The following is a 24,354-nucleotide window of genomic DNA, read 5'->3' as shown; positions in this document are numbered from 1 at the left end:
TTAAAAGGAACTTGCAAAATTGGTTTCCGGGCATATAACATTTCCTGTGTACTGAAAAAAAATTTACCTATATTAAAAAAAAAATTTAAATCATCCAGTTTGCTTCATTTTACAGGTGAAATATTAAAGTGCAGGGAGAGACCAATTCAAGGACAAGAAAACGGTCAGTGACAGAATAGCTTCGTCAATCTATTCTCCTGAATTTTACTAATAAAGAAAGACTTGTAATTTCTTGTGCATTTATCAAACCTTAACAATGGAGAGTGACAAAGGCAGAACATACAAGTCATGTGTTCTTGTCTTATCCTAAAATACAAGGACCAAGGAGAGCCTGGGTGGCTCAGTCGGTTAAGTGGCTGACTTCGGCTCAGGTCATGATCTCGTGGTCCGTGAGTTTGAGCCCCGCGTCAGGCTCTGTGCTGACAGCTCAGAGCCTGGAGCCTGTTTCAGATTCTGTGTCTCCCTCTCTCTGACCCTCCCCCGTTCATGCTTTGTCTCTCTCTGTCTCAAAAATAAACGTTAAAAAAAATTTTTTTTTTTTTAAATACAAGGACCGAAGCATGAGAAATCTTAGTTTCCATATATAGATTTATGCATTCTGATACACCACAGATACCAAGTAAAGGTTAATAAAAGGAATTTGGAAGAAGTAATTTCCCAAAAGAAAGGGATGAATCTTAAGAAATCATGGTTGTGGAGAAGTAGGTATACAGCATGTCAATACATCAAATAATTTTTGAAAATGAATTTATTAATAAACAGCTAGTGGGATTCATTGTGTTTGCTGAACTTGAATCATTACTTTTTGTACTTTTGAAAGAAACTAGATAGTCATCATTCATGATTCTAACCACAAATAATGAAGGCCAGAATATTAAAAATAATGAAATTTGAAAAAAAAAAACATAAATTCAAAAATTTTAAATAAACTGTAGATTATTGATAACACATGAAAGAGTTCTGAATTTATTTCTGGAGATTATAAAGTATGTAACAGTTTAACAATTTACCATCTCTATAGATGTTATGTGTACTATATTAGGTGAAAAAGTAGAACTATGAGAACTTGAAATAATTTTAGAAAGTCTAAAATAACCAAACGCTGTCCAACTCTAATGTTTATTCCCATTTAAAATTGAAAACCTACATTTTAGGATTGCTTTTTGTTTATTCCAGAATGCAATGTTGTATTTTTCTTATTCGTCTTAGACAAAGGGGTAAAAGTGTATAAAAGAGGGAACGTGTTTTTACATACATCTTAAAATAACGATTGGGATACGAAAGCAATTGGAAAAACTGAAAACAATATTTTACAAACAGTATTCTAAAAGAAGACCTCCTGAAACAACCTGTTCCACAGGTAACACTGGGGCATCAGTTTACATAAGAAAGCTTTTACCAACTTTTACTGGCTGCAGTGTATGAACTTTGGAGCTCTTTAGAACTGCATGGTTTTCATACTCGGTATGCCTGCATGCATATATGTGTATAGATAATTGCTATGCCTTGTACCAAGGATATGAACTGTGTAAAATTACTGTAGGAAGTTGTAAATGATGTATGAAATGAGAAATCTTTGCCCACTGGCAGTACATAGATAGAACAGAGATAGTGACGTACAATCTCTTCTCTGTCATTTGTCATAGTATTCATCTTATAAAAGGCAGAACATATCAATAAACCTGAGTGTGGAACATGCATACTAAACAATACATATTATTTCTCCTTTTTTAGGTCTCTTGTCTTCTTAAAAACCAGTTTACAAAAACCTTTGTGCCCAAGGCAAATGTAAAAAACTTCTCTGTTAATGATTTCAATGACCGATCCCAAAACATTAAATGCAGAGATTATAAATAGCACGGTGTGTGACTTTATACTGATACTCAATATTGATGATTTTAGACTTGCCACTCAAGGTGAGTCTTTTTTGTGAGGACATATATAGAGGTTTTATCTACAAGGTCTAAAATGCAACCATTTAGAAACATCTGAGGGTAGCATTGACAGTTTCATCGCCCCGATGTGTGAAAGATTTCAGATTTCACCCCATCACTGACCGGCAGGAATAAATGGAACAGCACCTTTCTCCCGAATTACTTTTAATCTAAAATTCTTGTGACTGACCCCTCAATCCCACTGGCCAATCCCCAAATCAAATAATTGATCAAACAATTGTGGTAATTAAACTTCGTTATATTCAATGCCATCTCATCACAAAATGCTATGTTTTCTACCAGGAAATCCAACCTGAGAGCAGAAATAGAAACAAAACAGAAAAAAAAAAACTCTTTGCAAGTTAGCATATATTTTAGATTATAAAATTTAAGTTAAGAAATGAACACAGAACAGGTGAAGCAAAGCTATACCTACCTACACAAATAAAGCCAATATGATCAAGTGAGTTTATGCAAGAATGGAAAGTATAAACCAAAGTATCTTTTTGGTCTTCAAGAAGCTAACAGTCTAATAACGTAGAGCTCAAAATATAAGAGGTGCCGTTTTTCAATGACATCTGACCTTTATTTTTTATGTACACAGAAGGAAATTTTAACATTCATGAAATTGCATCTTGCCCAATTTTGAATGCTTTCCTTCATGTGCCAGTTATGGTTTTGTTACAATAATAACGACATAATCAAATTTTAACAATAAAGAATATGCTCTGGCATTTGACATTTTTTACAGGATGCTCCTGAAAATTCTTTCTAAAAATTGTAAAACAAACCTTTCCTTACCAGTTGAGTTCATGTCTTCTTGGAATCACAATCGATTTTTCTTTTGCTTGTTGGAAGTGAAATATCTGATTTTATTTCCCATCAGTAGACCACACAGATGAATGAATTTTGTTTTGCATACGAGGCACATAAAAATGATGGTATCGTTTTGTTGCTGTGAATCAAGTCAACAAAAGAGCATAAGACAAAACAATATCTGCATTTGGTTTATTTTCTAAGTAGAATGTAAATGCTGTCTTACTACAATGAACACATAAACAGCAGAAATTAATTTAAAATTTTCAATGAAAGAAGCTTTCAAATGTTGGCTCAACATTTAGATTGTATTTAGAAGCATACGTTTTCACCACCACCTTTAATATTAATATACAGAGACTTTTTTTGTTTGTTTCTTGTTCTTTTTGTCTTCCTACCCTTGCACTTGCCGCATTTTGTTTTGTGCTGCTTTCATCACTGAAGTGCTATTACCCACTCAGCTCCTTGTCCAAGACGGAGCTCTTGTTACTCTTCCTAGCTGAGAGAAATTTTCTCAGTTCCTCTATTCTCCTTCTTTCTAACAATTGGTACATACTGAAACTGTGGAACCAGGATTTTAGCAACTGACGGCTTTGCAATTCCTCTCCCATGGTATTTTCATTTTTCATTGTTTACGTGATCAAAAATACAAAAGCTGGGAAAATTCTGAGAGTACCAGCTGGATGGACAATTAAGGAAACACTTGCTCAAGTCCATAAGTCTGATAATTATCCCTGCCATCCATACAGAGATGTTGTCAAATACAGTCAGCAACAATGTATTTTGTTTCCCATGAAAAATAAAACAACTCCGTTCCACCCACTCACCCCCCACCCCTCCATTGCCATCACAACAACACTGGGATTAATTTATATCAGCGAAATAAGAAAAAGTCTGTGAGGCAGGGAAAATAGGGCTCACTTCTGATATTGATCAGATCCTCGGAGTTAAAACAATCAGTAAAATCTCTCTAGTATGATTGTATTTGCTCTTATATTTGCTCTTAATTATTAAAAAATGATTGTAGGAGTCATATCAACAGATTATACATTTGTATTTCTCTTTGTGTGTATATAAAAGCGTGTCAGAATTCGCATAGGACTTTATGCAATTCATAACACATCCACATGGATCTCTGGATCAGAGATCTCCCCAATTAGGAAATATTTGTGTGGAATTTGGTTGACTCCATCCATTGAAATATTTAGACCTACTCAGTGGGAATGCTAAGTAGAAGTCAAAATGCGCCATGATTTTCCTTTAGCCAAAAATTCCATCAACAATTGTCTCTTAGTGAAAATTTTGTAGGTTACCTTTGGTTAATCGAGGGACAGAAAACATCTGTCAAGTCCTTTTGTTGATTCAAAGCATGTTTCTGCTCTCCCCCGCCTACCTCCCATTTTCTTCTGGTAGCTGTACTTCCTGCTAATCATTTTCCCAAATACCTCTTTGGAGATACTTACTCAGCTGATTTCCAAAATTGATGCCAGAGTTAATTTGCATCAAAAAAAGCTACATTTGTTGGAGCGCCTGGGTGGCTCAGCCTGTTGAGCATCTATCTGACTTTGACTCAGGTCGTGATCTCATGGTGCTGGGTTTGAGCCCCACGTTGGGCTCTGTGCTGACACTGGGAGCCAGGAGCCTGCTTCAGATTCTGTGTCTCCCTTCCTCTTTCTGCCCTTCCCCCACTTGTGCTCTGTCTCTCTCTCTCCCCCGAAAATAAACATAAAAAAAAAAAACCTACATTTTTTTAAGGCATAAATAAAGTAGATGGCTTATGACTATAAATTGAGTTTACCCCACACTTGTATGAGTTATTTATTTATTTATTTATTTGAGAAAGAGAGAGAGTATGCACGTATGCACACACTTGGGGAGGAGGCAGAGGAAGAGAGAGAGAGAATCTTAAGCAGGCTCCAAGCTCAGTGTAGATGCCAACTACAGGGCTTTATCCCAGGACCCTGGGATCATGACCTGAGCAGAAATCAAGAGTCAGATGCTCAATTGACTGAGCCATCCAGCCTCCATTAGCACTTCCTTTTCAAGGACAATTTTATGTTGAGGAATTGTGTTTTTGTTAAATTTAGTTATATGTGATTTCTAAAATTGGGAAAGCATAGTCTTTAGTTTTTTTTAGGATGTATTGATTCATAAAAATTCACATTTTTTGTAAACACTATTGCTTTTGCCAGAAGATAATCAGAAGTTGCGTGATAAATTATTTTGTGATTCGCACACTTTTGACTAATCTTCAACTGTATTCATGGACCACTTAATTTAACCAATTTTATTAAAAGTATGAAACCAATTATTTCTGTCTATTGAGAATGATGTTACCTTGGTTTTTAAAACAATGGTCACATCTGCCATAAAGACATTATAAAAATTTTTCCATGCTTGATATATACTGGTATCATGTAACTATACACAGTGAATTGTGAAATAATGAAATATGAAATAGGTATTTAGGCTATTGGAAAAAGAATATTTTTTTCTTTCTGCCCACTCAATGGCAAGTAACCTAAGCCTTTTGAAATAAAGATACATAGCACTCCTTTATGACAGCTGACTTTGTTTTCTTTCCAGATGAATTTCTCTAAACAATTATCAACATTTTTATAACTTCTTTTCTTTTTATTTTTTAAAGAGGGTTCTGAAAAATGTCTTGGTGCCTATTAGCGGTTAGTTGTATAATTCTTTTGAAATATAAACTGCCTTCATTTTGTATCCATTCTGGAAAGCTGAGCTTATATTTTGCAACAACATAAGCATCTATTTTATTTGGATACTATACCAAAACCAGGCAAAACTGAATTTAAGTGACAAAATATTATCTTTCAGGAATTTAAAATATTCTTTGCCTTATATGTTAAGTTCTGGTAGCTTTAATTTTTATAATACTGTACTAGGAAAAGGAAGCTTAACACAAGAGGAGGGAAATTTAATGAGTAACTTAAAAAAAATCACCATTGAAGCATAATTCTCACTTAAACACGGAATAAAATGAAATTTCATTGCAATTAGAATGAAAACTCTACCACCTACCTAAAATATGTTTGCTATTTTGGAAAATAAGTAAAATGCAAATTTGGTATCATAAAATCTTGGGTAGTCAATGATTCATGTGTATATAAAATTGAGTAACTTCATGGCATGCAATACGTTATTTGCAAGCATCCTAGAAAAACAAGCTATTTCAAGTTCCATTCTGCAACAGGGTGTATACCTATCTCATGTGAGTACTGTAGCAAGTATATTCACACCAAATGCAAAACTTATTTAGGTCTCAAATTCTAACTCAAAATTTTGCTTTAATTTTGAAGACTATAAACATGTAGACTGTACTTTCTAGCCAACATTAAGCTTCAAAGCTAAATCATGCCTTACTAACCTCAATAAGTTTACTAGTGTAGTACAGTGCAGTATAGTATGATATATCCATTTGAAGGTGCATACTTAATTTCTTAATTATTTTATTATAATACGTTTGCTTTTACTCAAAGTCTTTGTTTTGCTTCTTTTCCTTTTGAATTTTTTTTCATTAATTTTCAATTTATCCATTCTTTTCAACTCTTAACAAATTACTGTCTTTCCCTAATTATCTTCTCAATCTGTTGTATTTTATTTTTTTCTCCATCTATTTTATTTAACATCAAATTTTCAGTCTGCAGCATAATGTTTTATCTTTGGAATGATACAGGGATTCAGATTCAACCAATTGTTTATTCAACAGAAATTTCTTGAGCATTCCGTTAGTTTTTTTTTTTGCCCCTTCAGATCCAATTTCCATCCTGAATTCATAGTCTTTTCTATACATGAACTTGTGGATCTTATTCATAAGTTAATAATATAACCCATGTTCTAAATGTAAAGAAGCAAAGACCCAAAAGGTTTAATAAACTTTCTCAGATACTCAGCTAATATAGAGTTTAGTCAAAAATTGAATCATGGTATCCTAAAGTCTAGTACTCTTTTTCCTGTGATTTATTTTTCTCTTCCACCCTCGTAAATATCTTTCCATTGGTAACATCCATCAGTGATTATTTACTGAGAACCCATAGTGCATTGTAATGTATTGAAATTGTATCAGGCTAAATTCATAGATATACAAGAACAATAGACATGCACCTGACTACTAATCACTTTGTTCAAGAATCTCCAACTATGAACACTATTAAGGGGTCACATTTTTCGATGTTAGTATCAACACTGAATGTTAAGAACTGTCTCCTTATGGGTCTTTGAAAGCATCAGAATTAGAATTCCTCTTTCTTATCCTTGTTGACATATTAAATAAACAGATGAACCAATGGATAGACAGACAAAACAAGACAAGACAACAGACTATGGGATAAGATACACCTGACCTAGATCCAGATGCTAACCATGGAGAGAGCTCCAAAGCTCACTGAGTCACTCATTGGCAATACTAGCAGGTGGAAATTAATGAAAGAATGTAGATTCTGGAGTACAGTGCAGCTATAGAGATCACCTGGAAAGTTGTCCACATACAGCAAAACGGTAAGTTGTAAGGGAGATGGGAAACAAGAGTACTGGTAAAAATTGGATAGGAATCCAGAATGCGATGTACTCTTCAGGTTTGTTTTGAGGAGTAAATAAAATAACATATGTAAAATTTGCAACCTAGTGCTTGGTACAAAGTATAGGCATGGTATAACAAATGACATGAAGAAAGCTACCAATAATCATAACTCTAACAAGATGACTCAAGATGTGGGCTGCATCTAAAATATAGGGCAGCGGATAGCAGAGATCTTAACTGGGATAAGGCAAAAATGGAGAATCAAGGGATGAACTGATATGGCCCAAATATCAACACTTACCCTACAAACACAAGGTCCCCACACAAAATTGCAACAGAGAAAAGCAGTGTTTGTTAACAACACTTCCACGGGCTTCTCGCTACAGATGCTCTGAATCCCTTAGGCTATCTGAAGTTCTAAATTTATGGTACAGATTAGACCTATTTTTCCCACATCTGAACTGTGACACAGAATTAATGGTTCCTTTCTCATCAACACCCATATTTTGAAATCTCAGGTGTTAGAAAATCTGACAAGTCATTATTGGTCATGAGATAGGAAGGACTTTCAGGTTTAATGTCTTCTCCTGCAGGTATTTGTTAATCTAAGGAACCTTTAATTGGTTAAATATTTTAATGTTTGGGGTAACTATTCCCATGTTGTAGAACATTCATCTGTAACCATTAGCAACACAGAGACAGTAAGTTTTAGTGTGTTTGTGGAAGGATCTTGCTTTTTAGAGCCGGATGAGGGAAAAGGAGAAGATGCAGGCGTTTGGGGGATTATGTTTCCATTCAATCCCTTTGCAGGGATTAATATTCTTTCTGGATCTGTGCCAGAAAATTCAGTTGTGTTCAAATAAATTATTAAGTTATTCATAAGTATTGGTTATTCGATTTTTCTAAATTGACTTACACATTTAATATAATTCTTAATCTTAATTTTTTTAATCTTTATTTACTTTTGAGAGTGAGAGAGAGACAGACAGACAGAGTGCAAATGAGGGAGGAACAGAGGAGACACAGAATCCGAAGAAGCTCCAGGCTCTGAGCTGTCAGCACAGAGCCTGACATGGGGCCCAAACTCACAAACCGTGAGTTCATGACCTGAGCTGAAGCCGATGCTGAACCGACTGAGCCACCCAGGCGCCCCTATAAATCTTAATCTTAAATTACCACAATTTTTTGAATTTTTTCCCATGGAGCATGACAGAAATTGGGAGTGAAATTAATTTAGAAAAGGAAATATTTTCAGATGTATGAAAAAGGGAGTAATGAGTGTGTACAAACATATAAACTATTACAGTTCATCAAGATTAAAGCAAGGTTAATTAAAACAGTGTGTATATTAGACAATGCACAAACTTCTAGACAAAATTTTCATGAGATTTTTGTTCATAAATAAGATTTTACGTGGCTGAAGTCTTAATATACAAACGTGTGTGTATAATTTACTTTTTCATTTTTAAATCATTAGAAAGTGCCGGCAAGAATCATTTTAATGTTATATAGTCCATGATTTATTTCACCATTTCTTTATTATTGGACATTGAGACAATCTTCAAATTTCCACTGTTTAAATAATAATGCTCTCTATAATAGCAAAAGTTCAGAAACAATTTATAAGTTTAAGGGCATGAATGGTTAAGATAGAACACATCTAGGCTATAAAAATTAATAAAAAAGTCTGCAGTACAATGGAAATATGCTATGGCACAATGTCTACACATCAAATTACAATTCAGTTTAGCTTGTCTAAGAACCTTCTCCTGGTACATCACATTGTACCAGTATTAACTGTTCCTATGACTTCTATCTAAGGGCTAGGGATTGCAAGTTTGTCCCATTCTGTACCCCCAGTTCTACAGTGCCTCTATTTCAGGCACCCTGTGGGCACCCAGGGTATGTTGATGATATGACTGACTGAGTAAATCTGCTAACGGAAAGACTAAACATGATTAACAAAGCTTTGGTCATGTTCTTCTTTTTTCTTCCAGCTAGTTGTTTTTCTTTCTCTTGTTAACATGTAGGCACATCTCAGTCTTGGGCTTTGGGTCTAGGAACAAATGATTTTCAATAGATTTGGAAAATATCCCACCTTATTTCCATCCTGAGGTACATTTAGGGAGCAATGGTTCAGTGTGGAGATGTCAACACTACAGATTTATTTGCTTCCTTTTGCCTTGGCAGACAAAGTATCAGAGAGAAGGTCAAGAATCAACATTTCCATCAGATGATACCTGTGGTAACAGGTGGCAGTCAGTCAGGCTTTTAACATTAATATCAAATCAGAATAGAAAATAATGCCTAATATTGCTCAGAGAATTTGCTAAAGACAGGTTATAAACTATGAAAACTGGGTTTAATTTTATCAACAATAATCTAGTATAAGATCGTTTTTTGGGTTTTTGTTGTTGTCGTTGTTTTTGTCTTTAGCAATTAGGAAGTCCTAAGTAATAATATATGAAGTAAAGTTAGATGGGAAGCCTAAATTCATTTTTTATCTGATTCATTTTATTCATGAAGGAAATATGGTGGAATACTTAGGAGTGCTCATTCTCTCTTTGTCGGTTTCATTCAGCAGGATGGCCATACTGTGCCCATACAGCTATACTTTTGCTACCTAAATCATCCTAAACATCCTAGCGTATCTGAACTGTGCATAGAGGCCAGCCAAGCATCTATACTTGGCTTGTAATTGTCAACAGAGGGGAGCATAGTGGTCACACACGAGGGCACAAGTCACCCAAGTCAAAGGACAAGGAAGAGATGGGGTATTTGTTATTCCTGTCAAAGTTAAAAGGAAAGATTTTTGCCTTTTTTCCCCCTAAAATTATGTATGGCACTGCCTAGCAGACTTTGAAAGAAAGCAGGAAACTTCTAAAAAAAAAATGGTTCTTTTCAAACTTATCATAAAGACGACTTCTTCTGTGGAAGAGATTTTTCTATTTATAAATGATTTCACTGTTATATGAGTCTTATGTGTCAGTTTATGCATGCATGTAATTGTTCCTATAGAGAAATAGTATCTTCACTTAAGGGTGAGAGAGGAAAACGCGATTTCTCCTCCCACAAACAAAGCAAGGAGAGCTGGAATAAAAGAGGACTCGTTTTGTTTTCTCATTCATGAACCCACACATGTACACACACACATGCACGTATACACACAATACAGGCAGATGCAGGGCCTTCACCGTCTTGAAGAAAGCATGACATTCTCAGTAGTCTGCGACATAAATTAAATGCCTGACTTTACACTCTCAAACTAGTTTCATGGAAATACTATTTCCCCCACCACTCTTCCATCATAATTTTGGCCAATAAATATCCCATTGGACTGTAAGTCTCTTAAACACAAAGAGAGTATCTCATTCACCATAGTAGCCACAGCACAGTTCAGAAATGTGAATCCCATGCCAACTATGAAACGCAAATTCTACTTAATTTTATATTTTGTTTATAGACTATTTCTACCACATATAAAACCAAATTATTACAGTTTAATGTTTATGAACTCAACAAGTGTGCACGATCATCATATTCTGAATTACATCTCTGTTCTTAAATATCTCCCTCTCAGATTTGAGTCTACTTTGATGCTTAAGACTACCCTCAAGGGGCGCCTGGGTGGCGCAGTCGGTTAAGCGTCCGACTTCAGCCAGGTCACGATCTCGCGGTCCGTGAGTTCGAGCCCCGCGTCGGGCTCTGGGCTGATGGCTCAGAGCCTGGAGCCTGTTTCCGATTCTGTGTCTCCCTCTCTCTCTGCCCCTCGCCCGTTCATGCTCTGTCTCTCTCTGTCCCAAAAATAAATAAACGTTGAAAAAAAAAATTTTAAAAAAAAAGACTACCCTCAAAATAAAAGTCATTGATTTGAAATATCATTCATTAGTGTAACATGCCAAAACCAGAACTTTTCAAATAGCAAACCAATATATGCTTATAGACATTAAAATACCCTAATATTAATCATGGTAGGTAATGGTTACTGAGTACTTTCACAGTGCCAAGTCCTGTGCTGTTTCACAGAATATTTAAAACCCATCTCTTGAGGTGTCTCTCTCTGTTATTATAATATACACTTTATACAAAAGGAAAACTCTTGTGAAGAGGTTAATAACTAGTCTAAGGTCATAACACCGTATCAACTGGAGCTAAAATTCAGCCTCCTTTTCTCTAATTCTAATGCTTTCAGTCTTATACACTTTGCTCTGTTGTTTGCTTAATAAAAATTGTGTACCTCTCTGACATCCTGTTTCCACTATTATAGGTGCCAGCAAACTGTATTTGTCCAATCCTCGTTGTCATGGCAACCTAGGGGGAAAAAATAATAATTTTTAACTTACTAAATCTGAATGCTCAATGCCGGGACCAAAGACCTATGGCTTGTTTAAATAAGATTTTAATTAAAGCAAATACGTAGTTATTCAGTTAACTGTTATTGAGCTCCTATTATCTGTGGAGCATTCTCTACAGAAAAATAAATCCCATAGTTTTTTTATTGAAGCAAAATATTTATATTAGCACAACAGAGTATGGGGCACCTGGGTGGCTCAGTTGGTTAAGCATCCCACTCTTGGTTTCAGCTCAGGTCATGATCTCACGGTTCTTGAGTTAGAGCCCTGCATCAGTCTCGGTGCTGACAGTGCGTAGCCTGCTTGAGATTCTCTGTGTCTCTCTGTGTCTCTCTCTGTCTCTCTCTCTGCCTCCCCCACTTGCTCTGTCTCTGTCTCTCTCAAAATAAACAAATAAATAAACCTAAAAAAAAAAAAAGAGTATATGCCTGTATCTGACCAATTTTTACATAATCCACAACTTTATGAGTAAATAAGTCAAGTAGTTTTTAGTGAATGTCTTTTTGGAATAAAAGTGAATGCAACGAAAATAATAAAAGCAATCGTTAATGATAGTACAGGAAGTTAAGCACTACACCTAATCTATGGAGTAAAAATACATTCTCTGGCAGTACTGTAGGTTTATTCTTTACCTTGTGCAATGATATGTAAATGCAACAACCACAACTAAAGACTATTCTTAGAAAGGTGCGTACCTTAAACAGCTGCCATTAATGTTACAGAAACATGTCCTTGGAAACAGATACTTTCATATGGAATACTTGGATTTTACTAGCTGTGTGCCTCTTTCACAAACCTGTGAATGAATTTATACCATTGAGGTTATAAGGCTCTAGACACCCTCTCACCAAAAGAACCTCAAAGATTAAACCTGCCACATCCAACATCCTGACATCAACACCCTGGGCTGTATATCTAACTCCAATACATTTATCCTTCTTCAGAACAAAATAGATAGACAGTCAGCTAACTATGGCCAAGAGTGAAAAGTACTATCTCTTATTTCTTAGAAGACTGAAGAGCTGTTTCTCCTTCACTGACATAGACTATATTTTACTCCTTTGTATTCATTGAAAAGAACACTTTTTTTAAACTAAGCAACACTAGGAAAGTAGCATAACTGCTCGAAGAGAAAGCTGGATCTCGTCTCTAGTGCTGATCTGCTCTGTAGACTTGGGCAAGTTACTTAATCTCTCTGTGCTTCAATTCTCTTCACCTGTAAAGTGGGAATAATAACAATACTACCCCAGTGGGAAGCTCAGCAGATGGATATGACAGTGTAAATAAAGCCCTTATCAATACGCTTGGCACATGGTGAGTAACAGTCCACAATGACGAAGATGGTGACCGCCAGGCTCTCTGTACCTAAGAGAATCAGTTTTCCTGTTCTGACCCTCCCCTTCTGTCTCCTGCAATCATTTCATAAATGAGCTGTTTTACTTCTTGTGGAACATTTCAACTGAGCCCCTTCACTGGGACCTTCCAAGGAAGGTAGGATACTAGTAGACACAGAAAGGTATCCTGATGCACCTTGAGAACATATGGTAAGTGAAATACGGTAGTCACAGAAGGATAAATACTGCATGATTCCACTTACATGGGGCATCTAAATGGTCAAAATTTGTTAAGAGGGTAGATCTCATGCTATGTATTTTTAACAGTTTTTATTTTTCCAAAAAAGTATCCTGAGATATGACAAAAAGGGTAGGCCAATAGTGGAAATATGTGTTTCGGATACATTCCATTTGTTCTTACTAAATCCCTAAGAACAGAGACCCAAAAGATACTTTCAAGACTCCACACTAGCAGTTAAAAGTTATCTGACACTTTGAGCCAGTTTCTTCCAATCTGTCAGCTGCTGTCTGTTAGAGAAATTTTATGCCCTGAAGCAGTTGTGGCATACAATAATTCATAAGTGTGACTTCTAGGAACACCCACTTTACACAATACCAGCATTAAACATCCAAAATCCTAAGCTATAAAATACAAGGATGATGGAAGCAACAGGATGAAGATTGGGAACGAGCTGTGATTCCAGCAATTTCAAAGCTGTTATTTCATTGTGTTTCCCAAACACCAAACACTTACGTCTCAGACTAAGTAGGAGTGTCCAAATTGGTACTCTGGAATTCTTGGGGGGGGGGGGGCGTGGTTCTCCTAAATATGAAGCGTGACACTATGGACTATTATAAAAATAAAAGGGACTCAGCAAAGAATAATAGTCACAGGAGTCGGAAATGTATAGCAGAATGATTACAAGTTTGTATCATGCATTCTGTCATTTCTGATCATATGCAGATTAGACTTCCCATAGGAAAAAAAGTCTACGAGCATATATGCTCACAATTTCAGTTCTGAATTCAGTCAAGAGTATCTTCACTGGCTTTATAAAATAAAGAGAAATAGCCCCATCCTTCAAAGGAAGACCAGGTTGATTAAACACTTAAAACGGGAAGGAGTCAAGAAGTGACAGGTTGTAAGTTGACTAATTTAGGCACAGTCCTTGAATAAGAGCATAAATGTAAAGACCCAACACCAAAAGCAAAAGCCTTAAAGATTTTGAACTTCCTAACTGATATGCAGATTTACTGTCAAATTTTAATTTTTTTTCATATCGTACCTTTTAGTTTTCAAATATTATGAAATATATTTATTAACATAACATGATTTTTCTTACTGGATATTAATTTTTCAGTTATTTAGAAAATAGAAATGCATAAGTAAAAATATTTTTAACCTACAGATATAAAAGAGAATCCTTGCAAATATAATATCAGCATTCGTGATGTGTTTTACAATAGACGTGGACATTTTGATACCTATCAAACACTTAATAAAAGATGACTCCTCAAGGCAATTTGCAAACTATGGTTTCATCTAGATATATGTCAGTGTAAATCAGGAGCCTTCAGTTCACCGTTTTTCTAAACAAGTATGCCATAATCTTTGCTAGCTCTGTTTCCGTGAGGCCATCATAAATCTACGACACTGCACTGTCTCCTCAGAACGCAGTCACACATTCAAATACTTGAAAGCGTAGTGAACTATACATATAGCAAGTCTATATCGAGTTAGTAATCTCCTTCACCTGTGGGGCATATTTCATTTTCACAAAATCTTAATAGAAATGCGCCTATCTTGCTTAAAAACACCCCACTATTATCACACTTCATTCAAAGATACCTTTTCGGCTCGTCTATAATATGAAATAGGAAAATAGGAATGGACACTCCTTTCAACGTGCACACATGCAATTTGCCTACAATGTCTACCAGATCAGCCAAGGTGGACTTTGGTGAATTGAATGCAAACATACATTCAAATGACATAAAACATTTTGTTCTCAATTTGCTACCACTGGTATTTAATTTGCTTTGATCTAAACATGCTAACGTTATCCAAGCGGAAGAGGCGACGAAGATCCGTTGCTATAGATGTATTTCTAACACTGAAGGTGTCTACTAAAAAGGAAGTAAAATAAAATGTGTGAAAGTCTTTAATTTTCTATCTTCAAACTTAAATGGTATATTAAAATCAGAAAAAAAAATAAACCTTTGCCTTTTCTGGAATTATAGTTTATAGTTTTGTATTTATGGAATGCATTCATAGGCTCCCTTAGGATGTGAAATGTATGGAAATATATGTGCATTGCTAAAGAAAGAACTAAATTTATTCTTTCCCCACATCATGCTCTTCTTTGCAGTAGAGGTTTTTAATTCAATACAGAGCTAGTATGCGATGGAGCCAATTTCCTGGTCTATATGTGTGACAAATGCTGAAAGTAGCACGAGATTAACAAATTAGTTGAAGTATAGATCTTAAAGGATTTTTTTTCTGTGTCTCTAAATCAAAATTCATACTTTATTTGAAACGAAGCCTTCTTTAGAATTCAGAATGACTAAAGATCCTTTATTTCTCTGTATTTAAGATAAAAGGAGGGGATGTATGACAACTACTGACATTTTTATTTTGAGCAAATATTTTTATTTGTAAGTAAGTTTACAAAGGTCATATATTTGCGATTTGAAATGATTTTAATTGCAATCCTGCATCTGAGGTTAGTCACTGCAATGTGTGACTTGGGAAAGATGAACAATTATTCTCAAAATAAATAGTTATTCCCCCAGATAAAATCATAAAATGAAAAGCAGTGGTAAAATGCATTTATTTCAGTATTTTTTATGGGTAAAAACAATGTTTAAAATGTTAGGTGCTAGATAAATATGCTTACTTTTCTAGTAACATTTGTTAGCTTGGTTTTAAGTAAAAAAAAACTCTCAGGCTAGGCTGTTTTACCTATCCTCGAAATCATACGCTTGATATAATCCAGATATCTAACACCAAACAATAAAAACATCTGTGACAATAAAAGCATGTAACAGTTGTGGAATTGTTTAATTTGGGAGAAAATGCCTATGTTTGATAATCACACGTGCGTGAACTGATTGCTCCTCTTTGTAAAGAAACTTTTATATTTTGCAAGTAGTGCTTTGTTTTGTTTTGTTTTTTTAAAGGAATCGACTTATGTGAAAGAGCTCTTTAAAAGGTGTTCAGAAATATGTGTTTTGGATTTGGCTCACTCATTCAGAGTTAGAGGCTTGTCATAGTCCACCTGTTTTGCTCGGGCTTAAATTCTATCAAAATACAGCCTTTTAAAGCAAGCACAATCTTACTTGTTGTACCCAAACATGATAACATACTTAAAATTCAAGAAGAATTCTATGCAGGTTGTACGTCTCAGTCACCCAATCTCCTTTCACATATCTGTTCATGTTGACAGACTATGTCATAATACATCAACAGAAAGATCAGCACAGAAGAACAAAATTTCATCGCCTGACAGCAAGAGGAAAACTGATTTTCAGTATTAAATTAGTAAAAATATATCATTACCTCCCTTCCAATAAGTCTCCTACCTCTAGAAAATAAGGTGTCTGCTATAATCACAAGCGTATGCAAAGACAGTTAGGGTTGCTTGCGTCTTTGGTATCACTCTTTGAGTGACAGCCTATTTTCATTTTGTCTTTTATATGTTATTTTATTTTATTTTTTTTACCTCAGAAGCAATGTAGAGAATTAAAAACAATTTCTTAATGAGACACATGGTATTACGTTTGCAAAAATATATGCCTGCCAATCGTTTTGAGGACAGGCTTTCCTATACTAAGTCATCGGCAGGAACTTATTGACCACTGAAATGGAAACAGGTATTTAAGCTTCTGGTACAAGTTAGGAACCTCTTTCATATAACGTCTCCCTCTGTTTGGATTTCAGGAGAAATTTAACCATACCTGCAACAAATAATGTCTTTTGCAGCCCAGGGCATCATCTGCCACTTAGGCTTTAATTTTGCCCCTGTTTGAACACCCTACAACATATGCACTTCTCTTTTGTCTATTATCCTAGAGTTGTGCTATTCCCAAATATTGACATCATCTACTTTTATCAGCATTAACTGCTCTGAAGCTTCCCAGGCTCATGCTCAGCTCTATTTCTTCCTATTGATTATCTTCCTCACTCCAGCAGGTAGCTAGCCAGCGAGGCTGTCCTGAGAAATAGCTTCCAATGACTTTATACGCACAATTTACACGGAATTGTTTAAAGAAGATATTAGCCTCAATACAAATCAGTGAACCTCATTTAGTCAATACTGCACAATTCGGCTGTTGGCACCCTGTCACATGTTAGCCCTTACAGTCGGCGGCCGTACCCAATCTGCACACTAACTATAGTATTTAGTTTCATATTAAAATCAAGCCGGGTTTTTTCGCTTTTGCTTTCCTTTTTGAAATCTTTTCAGTATACTTTTTACATCACCTCACTGAGCCATGTGATAGTAATATATGTTGAAATATAAAAACCTGAGATTAAATGTTTGATTTTTGACAGTGTTCTTAAATATAATAAATTCAAAAGGAAATACTGTTAAGTTAAAATGGAGTGTTTTTCATTAAGTCCAATCAAATGGTAGACAACAAAGGATCTTTTATTTGAGAATATGAAGTGAAAATGAAAACCAGAAAACCTTTACTAAGAAAAGGTCCAGCTAAATTATGTTGGAAGGAGGTCTCCAGATTGGGTTTGGGTGTTTCTTTTGCTAAAAGTGAATTAAACTAAGATATGTTATGAAGAAATATTTTACAAAGAAGTACAACTTAATGCTTTTTGGAGATGAAAATAAGGTCTAAGGACAGTTGACTTTGAAAATAATTCGAAAGAAAGATCACATATGAAAAAAATTGCCACAGCATCTGATCTTTTCTTATAATCATAACAGGGAAATGTTTGGGGGAAAGTAATGCTAGTCCCCTCTTTCTCTTCCATGGCAATACTGTAAAATCCTACAAGGGGTGTTTACATTTCAGAATTATCCTCCTTAAACTACTGGTTTATGATAGTTAATGAGATGATATCCAAATGTTGAAAACAGGAAAATTCAAATGAAAATCTAAATGTGAAATATAATATAATGAAATAACTAAGCAACATAATACTACTCTGAATGTTTGCGCAAATATTGCAAAATGAACTGCAATACATTAAAATTCTTCAGTGGTTGTGTAATACATAAGTGAAGGTTTACATATAAAAGCTCTAGCTATCAAGAAAAGGGATCTTTATATCCTACTATCCTAAATTTTTTACTTGAAAACATCGTGAACATCTTAGAGTGCATTTTGAAAAGTTGTCATTAAATCTACTTGCACATTTCTTTGTAAACTGAAGTTCAAGGTAAGAAGAAAGCATAGTGATCAAAATAGTCTATTTGTGGTCAAATGTATCTTTCAGCTTTAGTGGCTGAGTGGCAGAAAGGTTTGGGGAATATGAATGGTAGAGAAAATAGTAATTTCAGTTTGGGTGATTTTTAAGGACTGTATCATCTTTGTAAGTAAAAAGTAAGAGTTGAACAAAGTATCAATTTTAAATGAGTGGTAGCAAATAATAGCATTTTGAAAATTAATACAGGAAAGCAATTAAAATAGAATTACATAACAAATTCTTGCTAATGTTTAAATATTTTCTCCTTTTTACTAAAAAATGTTAAAGGTGATTTTTGTATGACCTTTGCTTTCATTTATCTTCTCTTTAAATATCATTAGTTGGGAACTAGAGCCCTGAAGCCCAGGCAGAAAAGGCATGGCAAGAGATGGCCAGTCTATCCTGACCGTACATCTTCTCACACATTTATTGCAAACTGACAATCATATAACAGCTTTTTTTTTTTATCACAGAGATTCAACAAAGAACAACTCCAGTACCAAGGGAAAATCATACTCCAGGAAAGAGAGAAATGCCATAATTGCATATTCAGGTTGCATAAATGCAGGCATGGCAAAGATAATTGTAATATTTGTGTATGACAGCATTCTACCATTTGGAGAAGTCAATAATCGAGACATGATAGTATTTAGGTGTAATTGTGTATATGTGTGCATACATCATATACTCCATGTAATGCACAAATATAAATTCCAGCCAAACTGAAAATGTATAAACATCATTAGTCTTTGTTGTTCAAAATATTCCTTGATGCATATGTTTTTATCTATTAAGTATATCTCTACCAACTGAATATAAGAATTTCATGCTAGTCCATTTATTATATGATATTCTTATATTAAATAAAACTGTATGCTTTATATATTCATTTAAATATAAGAACATTCTCAATGAAACAAATGCACACAAAACAGTAACAAAATAGTCAGATGAGCATTTCAGGTAAATTAAGATGCCAATATTTTTTTCAAAAGAAAAAAAACTTTTTAAGTTATCCATGAAGTTTTAAATGTGAGCTTTGTTTTCAAATTATAGCAAAATATAAAATTTCCAAACAATGATTTTCCACAGTAACTTTCAAAGCAGACAAATTTTTTTAAAAAGGAGCTTTTATTAAATCTCTAAAACATAAAGGAAAAATTGTTTTCCAGTTTATTAAGACCCATCTATAGAGGAAAACATGATTCTAGATCTACAATTTTTATAAGCCTTATAAGTGCTCATATTTATGATGCACATTAAAAATTCATATTCAAGATCCATTGTGACTGTGTGCATAGATTTACCAAGATGATGCCAAATATCACGCATATCATCTCATTGAATTAGTTTTAGTAGCAAAAAGTGCCACACTGAGTCCAGATATTTCAAATAAATCTCTCTTCCTTAAATATTCTGGCAGAAAGAATCTTTTACATTAAAAATCAAATTTAAAAGCAATAATATTGAATTCTATGGGACACTATCATTTTTTAAAGTATGAACTTATCCAAACTAAAGACCCCTCCCCCATGTGTGCATGTATATGCACACTGTGTCAGGAGAAATTATGCTTTTATTGTTAAAGTAAACTGAATGTGAACCCGTTAAGGTGATTTACATTGTCATCTATATAATTATATAGTTTTTAAAGATTATAAATAAACGTTTCATTTAATCCAAATTTTGCATATTGAACAATGTATCAATGAGTATTGTCACTATCAATTTTTATATGGTGGAAATATTTTAAAATATCAACTCATGCATACATCTATCCAAATCTAAGACAATCTAATTTAGCTAAAACTATAAAATCAAACTGGATAGTTAACTCTGATATTTCATAACTTCTTTATTTTAAGTACATGTATCTCTAGAAATATATAAAGTATAATATTTAAGGAAATTAATATTAGCCTTATTATACATAAAGAGTGTATTTATGTATCTATATTTGTGGATAATACAGACATGCCATTATATATGTATAATTATATAACCTGTATAAATGCAAATATATCATTATGTATATCTTGTCTATGATTTTGTGCAGAGAAAAGCATTCTCATAATCTAAAATAAAGCAATACAGATGTGTGTGTGTGTGTGTGTGTGTGTGTGTGTGGAGAGAGAGAGAGAGAGAGAGAGAGGGAAAGAGGAAAAAAACTGGTAGCTTCACAAAGAGATATTAAAAGTAGGATATTACCATGTTTGGAAATGAATATGAAGGTATTATGTTATATAAAGAAACATTGTTGAAAATTTTTCTCTCTCCTTTTCCTCTTTCTATGTATGTGTGTGTGTTCTGCTATTAACAAGAAAATGAACATTTGGGATGAAAGAAAATGTTGACTCTACACACATTTAAAATAGGGCACTTAAGTTAAATTTCCTAAATTAAAATTTAACTCCAATTGAAATTTCCTTTCTGAATATGAAATAAGAACCCTATAAAATGGGCACAAGAATCACAATATTATTTTGAAATTGTTCTATTAAAAATTTTTCTCATGTAAATATTTGTATCATTAGTACCCTATAGTGTCATAAAATATTCTAAAAGCATGTATGAAAATGCCATGAAATAGATCTGAAGGGGCCATCTTTGTAGCATAAAAATTAAGACTTTTAGTAAAGACAAAGTTCCTTACCCTTTGATTCAGACAGAACTGTTTCAAATCCTCTAGTTGAAAGATTTTTATGTACATCTACTTGTTGGTTTTTCAAATTTGTCATTTTTCAATACTGTAGAGATGAAAAGGAGATAATACAGGGTTGCACATCAGGAATTTATATCGCTACTTAATAGTTAATATCTTGACCACCTTTAACGTTATGCATTTGGAGAGTTATAACCTCAGTAATTCCAATGTTACAGCATTCAGGTGATGCTGTTAAATGCCTTCAACTGAGAAGAGTCCTTATATGAAGAATCATTTACTAATACCTAGCTACCTAGATTTCCTGAAGTCTTTAGTCCACAAACCTATTTCTACGTAAAAAGAGTCTTATTTAACTTAACTATAAGGGTAGCAATGTTATTTGTCATGATGTTGACAAAAAGCAGTAGACAAAAAGTTATCTGTAACTCTCAAGTGGACATATTCATTCCCTAATTCCTAGATAATGAACAAGGATAAAACTGTATCTCGCATTGCCTCCCTTCAAGATGGTAAGCTAATGATGCAATAGAATCAAAGCAAGTTATGGGAGGAGGGAATGGGGGCATGGAAAGAGGAACACCTTTTTCTTGGTTCCACAAAGGGCTGAGGGCCTAATTATTTTTAAGTATAATCCAACCAACCTCTTCTCATGCTTAGCTGCACTGAGTGACACTATTTGTGATGCCCAGTGTGCTGAAACTGAGCAGGTTGCTGTCAGTTTAAAAATGACTATAATAAAAGTGACCATGAAGATGGATCTTGTGATTTTGCGTTTCTAATCAGTCATCTGTGAAGAACACTTTTGCTTTGATTCAGCAGACTGGTGACAGCCATGATTGATAGTGCACGAGGATGAAAAAAGGTTATTAACTGTCTTCCTATTAAGCTCAATGTATTACCCCTCTAGGTGCATCTCATACTTTAAGTTAAAGTACTTACTCAGGTAAGGTCAAGAACGAACTCTATGGAGATGGTATCCATTCTGCAGAAAATGAGCAAGGCATCCTTGCACTGATTTTTTTTTTTAATTCAGCATTTCAACTACATTTAATTCCACTGTCTTATTTTTATTAGCTAAAGAAGGAAAATTTCTGTCTTCCAAGAGCATCCATAGTGAAAACACTAAAAGTATAGAAAATAGCTTTACATGTTAAGATTTGAACATAGAGCTAACAGCAACATGTGTGTGGCATGTACATAAGTCTGTATTTAAACAGATGGTCAAATATTGTATAATATCAGGGTATTTTTAAGGGTAGACACTAAAATTGATCTGTGATTAAAAAATAAACCTCTGTATAGTATATATGAAAATTGTCCTAATTTTCAATAATCCATAAGATTATGATAAAACAATTTCTAAGAAACTTAAAGGATCTAACAGAATATTTAGATATTTGCTTTTGTTTAGAAGTAATGTATGAATTTATTAACTTCATCTCATTTAAAATTTTTGACATTAGAAATATTACATATAGATGCACATTTGAATGATGGTATCTGTTCATGTCTTTGAGGAGTATAACTACACATCTGTTCACAAATAGCATCATAGATCCTAAAGTATTTAAAAGTTTTTAATAACTGAGGATACACCATTTATTAAATAATGAACTTTAAAATGTTATCATATTTCCTGTGTTCATTCATTCTTACTGAAGCCAAAATGTACTGAAAGATTTTTGTATTCTTCATTTAATTTCTCTTTAAAAACACTGAAACTGTCAAGTTTTACCCTGAGAGATAACAGCTTAAATATATGCATTATAATTTAAAATTGTAGTATTGTGTTTCTTCTTACATTTCCCACTGTAAACACTCCATACAGGTCAGATGTAATGTGAATTAGCCAGAAATATTTAAGGATAGCAATAACTTAGCACCGACGTAACCATTTAAAATACAACCAAATTTCAGCTCTCTGTGCTTGACGGTTCTTCATTGAACGACTCTGAAGAGTAGCCCAGAAAAACAAAATGCTACCAGAATGTTATTAGAGTTTCAGCGCAGGGAAAAAAATCACAGTGCATCCAAAAGTTTTCTCTAGTACATCATGACCTGTTTCTCCAATGTCAGTTATTATACTCGTTTTTGGTATATAATATATTTTGAAAATGTACTGTTTTAATATTAGGATCCATCAACAATGAAAAATAGAGAAAGTAAGGAAATGAAGTTCAACATTTCTTTGCATTTCTCTTTAGAGCCACAAAAATTGGCTGTGTATCCAATTCTGCTTAATATTGCAATTGCTGTTTGGAGAAACCTTTCCAGCTCTCTAGTATTTTATGCATGCCAAGTATAACTTAAATACTTACACATTGAGAGCCTCTTCATAAAAAATGTTAGATCAATATGAAAATGATTTATTTAGTGAATTGTGTTTATGTGGAGTGGACTTAAAGGTAGATTTTAGGATTCATACAAGAGTCCCTCAATATGACACATTAACTTCATTATCAAATGGATTTCTCTTTCTGCCCTATGTAACTTCAACAGACAAACTTGTGCTCTCAAATTCAGAAATCAACTATGAGAGGAGTGATAGAGGGTGATAGATGGTCAATGATAGCATTCTATATTATTGTTCGAATATTTGTATAAGCCAATGAGAACTATGTCGCATGTTTCTCAAAACCACTGTTTGCTTTTAAAGTAAAAAAAGAGAGAGAGAAAAAAAGAAAAATGCAGTTTCAAACTATCCCATGTAAATTAGCAAAGTGCTCTGAATATCAGTGAAAGTCCAGTCTTCTTTTTGCCTACTTGGGAGTTTAAGGAAAATTGGGAAAAACAAAGACCAAGTAGGCCCAAGAAGAATACACAGAATTCCCAGTTACCATTTCTTAGTGTCCTCTGTTTCTTCTCTTTAGAGAAAATCTAGAGCACACATCGCACATAACACACATTTTAGGAAAGAACAAGGCAAAGAGGCAGTTTCAGATAAAATTTAGGTCATTTCGAAGGCAGTGCATTAGCATAGCTGAAATTGATGTTGAGCCATATTTTTTTTTTTTTTTTGCAGACTTAGACACTGGCAGACAGTAAAAGTTAAAACTGTAACATTTTCTTTGATACTTTGCGAACACAATGTTGCATTCATTTTGTTCAAGCAAGGGACAGAACTGGTGAAGAAAATCCCCACACCTTTGTGCAAACCCTTTAACTTTGGTTCTGAGTCTACCGTGACTTGGTTTCATCTACTGCTGGGGCACGAGGCGTCTTCAGTTTACAACGTCTAGGGTTTCGAATACTTTTAGCTTGAGACTCTCTTCCGAAGCTCTTCCA

General features: G+C 34.2%; 1 long non-coding RNA gene across 6 annotated transcripts in view; it reads right to left on the bottom strand.

Moving 5' to 3' along the window:
* The window catches only part of LOC121038100 (uncharacterized), a 45,741-nt gene that overhangs the window by 10,233 nt on the left and 11,154 nt on the right, over nucleotides 1-24,354 (bottom strand). For 4 of the 6 annotated variants that reach the window (XR_005794155.1, XR_005794153.1, XR_005794156.1 and 1 more), the window contains 2 exons: nucleotides 11,531-11,604; nucleotides 2,736-2,889 (listed from right to left, as the gene is read on the bottom strand). This is a non-coding gene — a long non-coding RNA (uncharacterized LOC121038100). Of the gene's footprint in view, nucleotides 1-2,735; nucleotides 2,890-9,391; nucleotides 9,534-11,530; nucleotides 11,605-24,354 lie in introns of all 6 variants that reach the window. The other 2 variants (XR_005794154.1, XR_005794157.1) reach the window with 2 other exon arrangements.

The sequence above is a fragment of the Herpailurus yagouaroundi genome, unplaced genomic scaffold (genome assembly GCF_014898765.1).
Source record: "Herpailurus yagouaroundi ecotype Mexico unplaced genomic scaffold, PumYag 165, whole genome shotgun sequence".
Lineage (NCBI taxonomy): Eukaryota > Metazoa > Chordata > Mammalia > Carnivora > Felidae > Herpailurus > Herpailurus yagouaroundi.
This window is presented reverse-complemented; position numbering and strand designations above follow the sequence as displayed.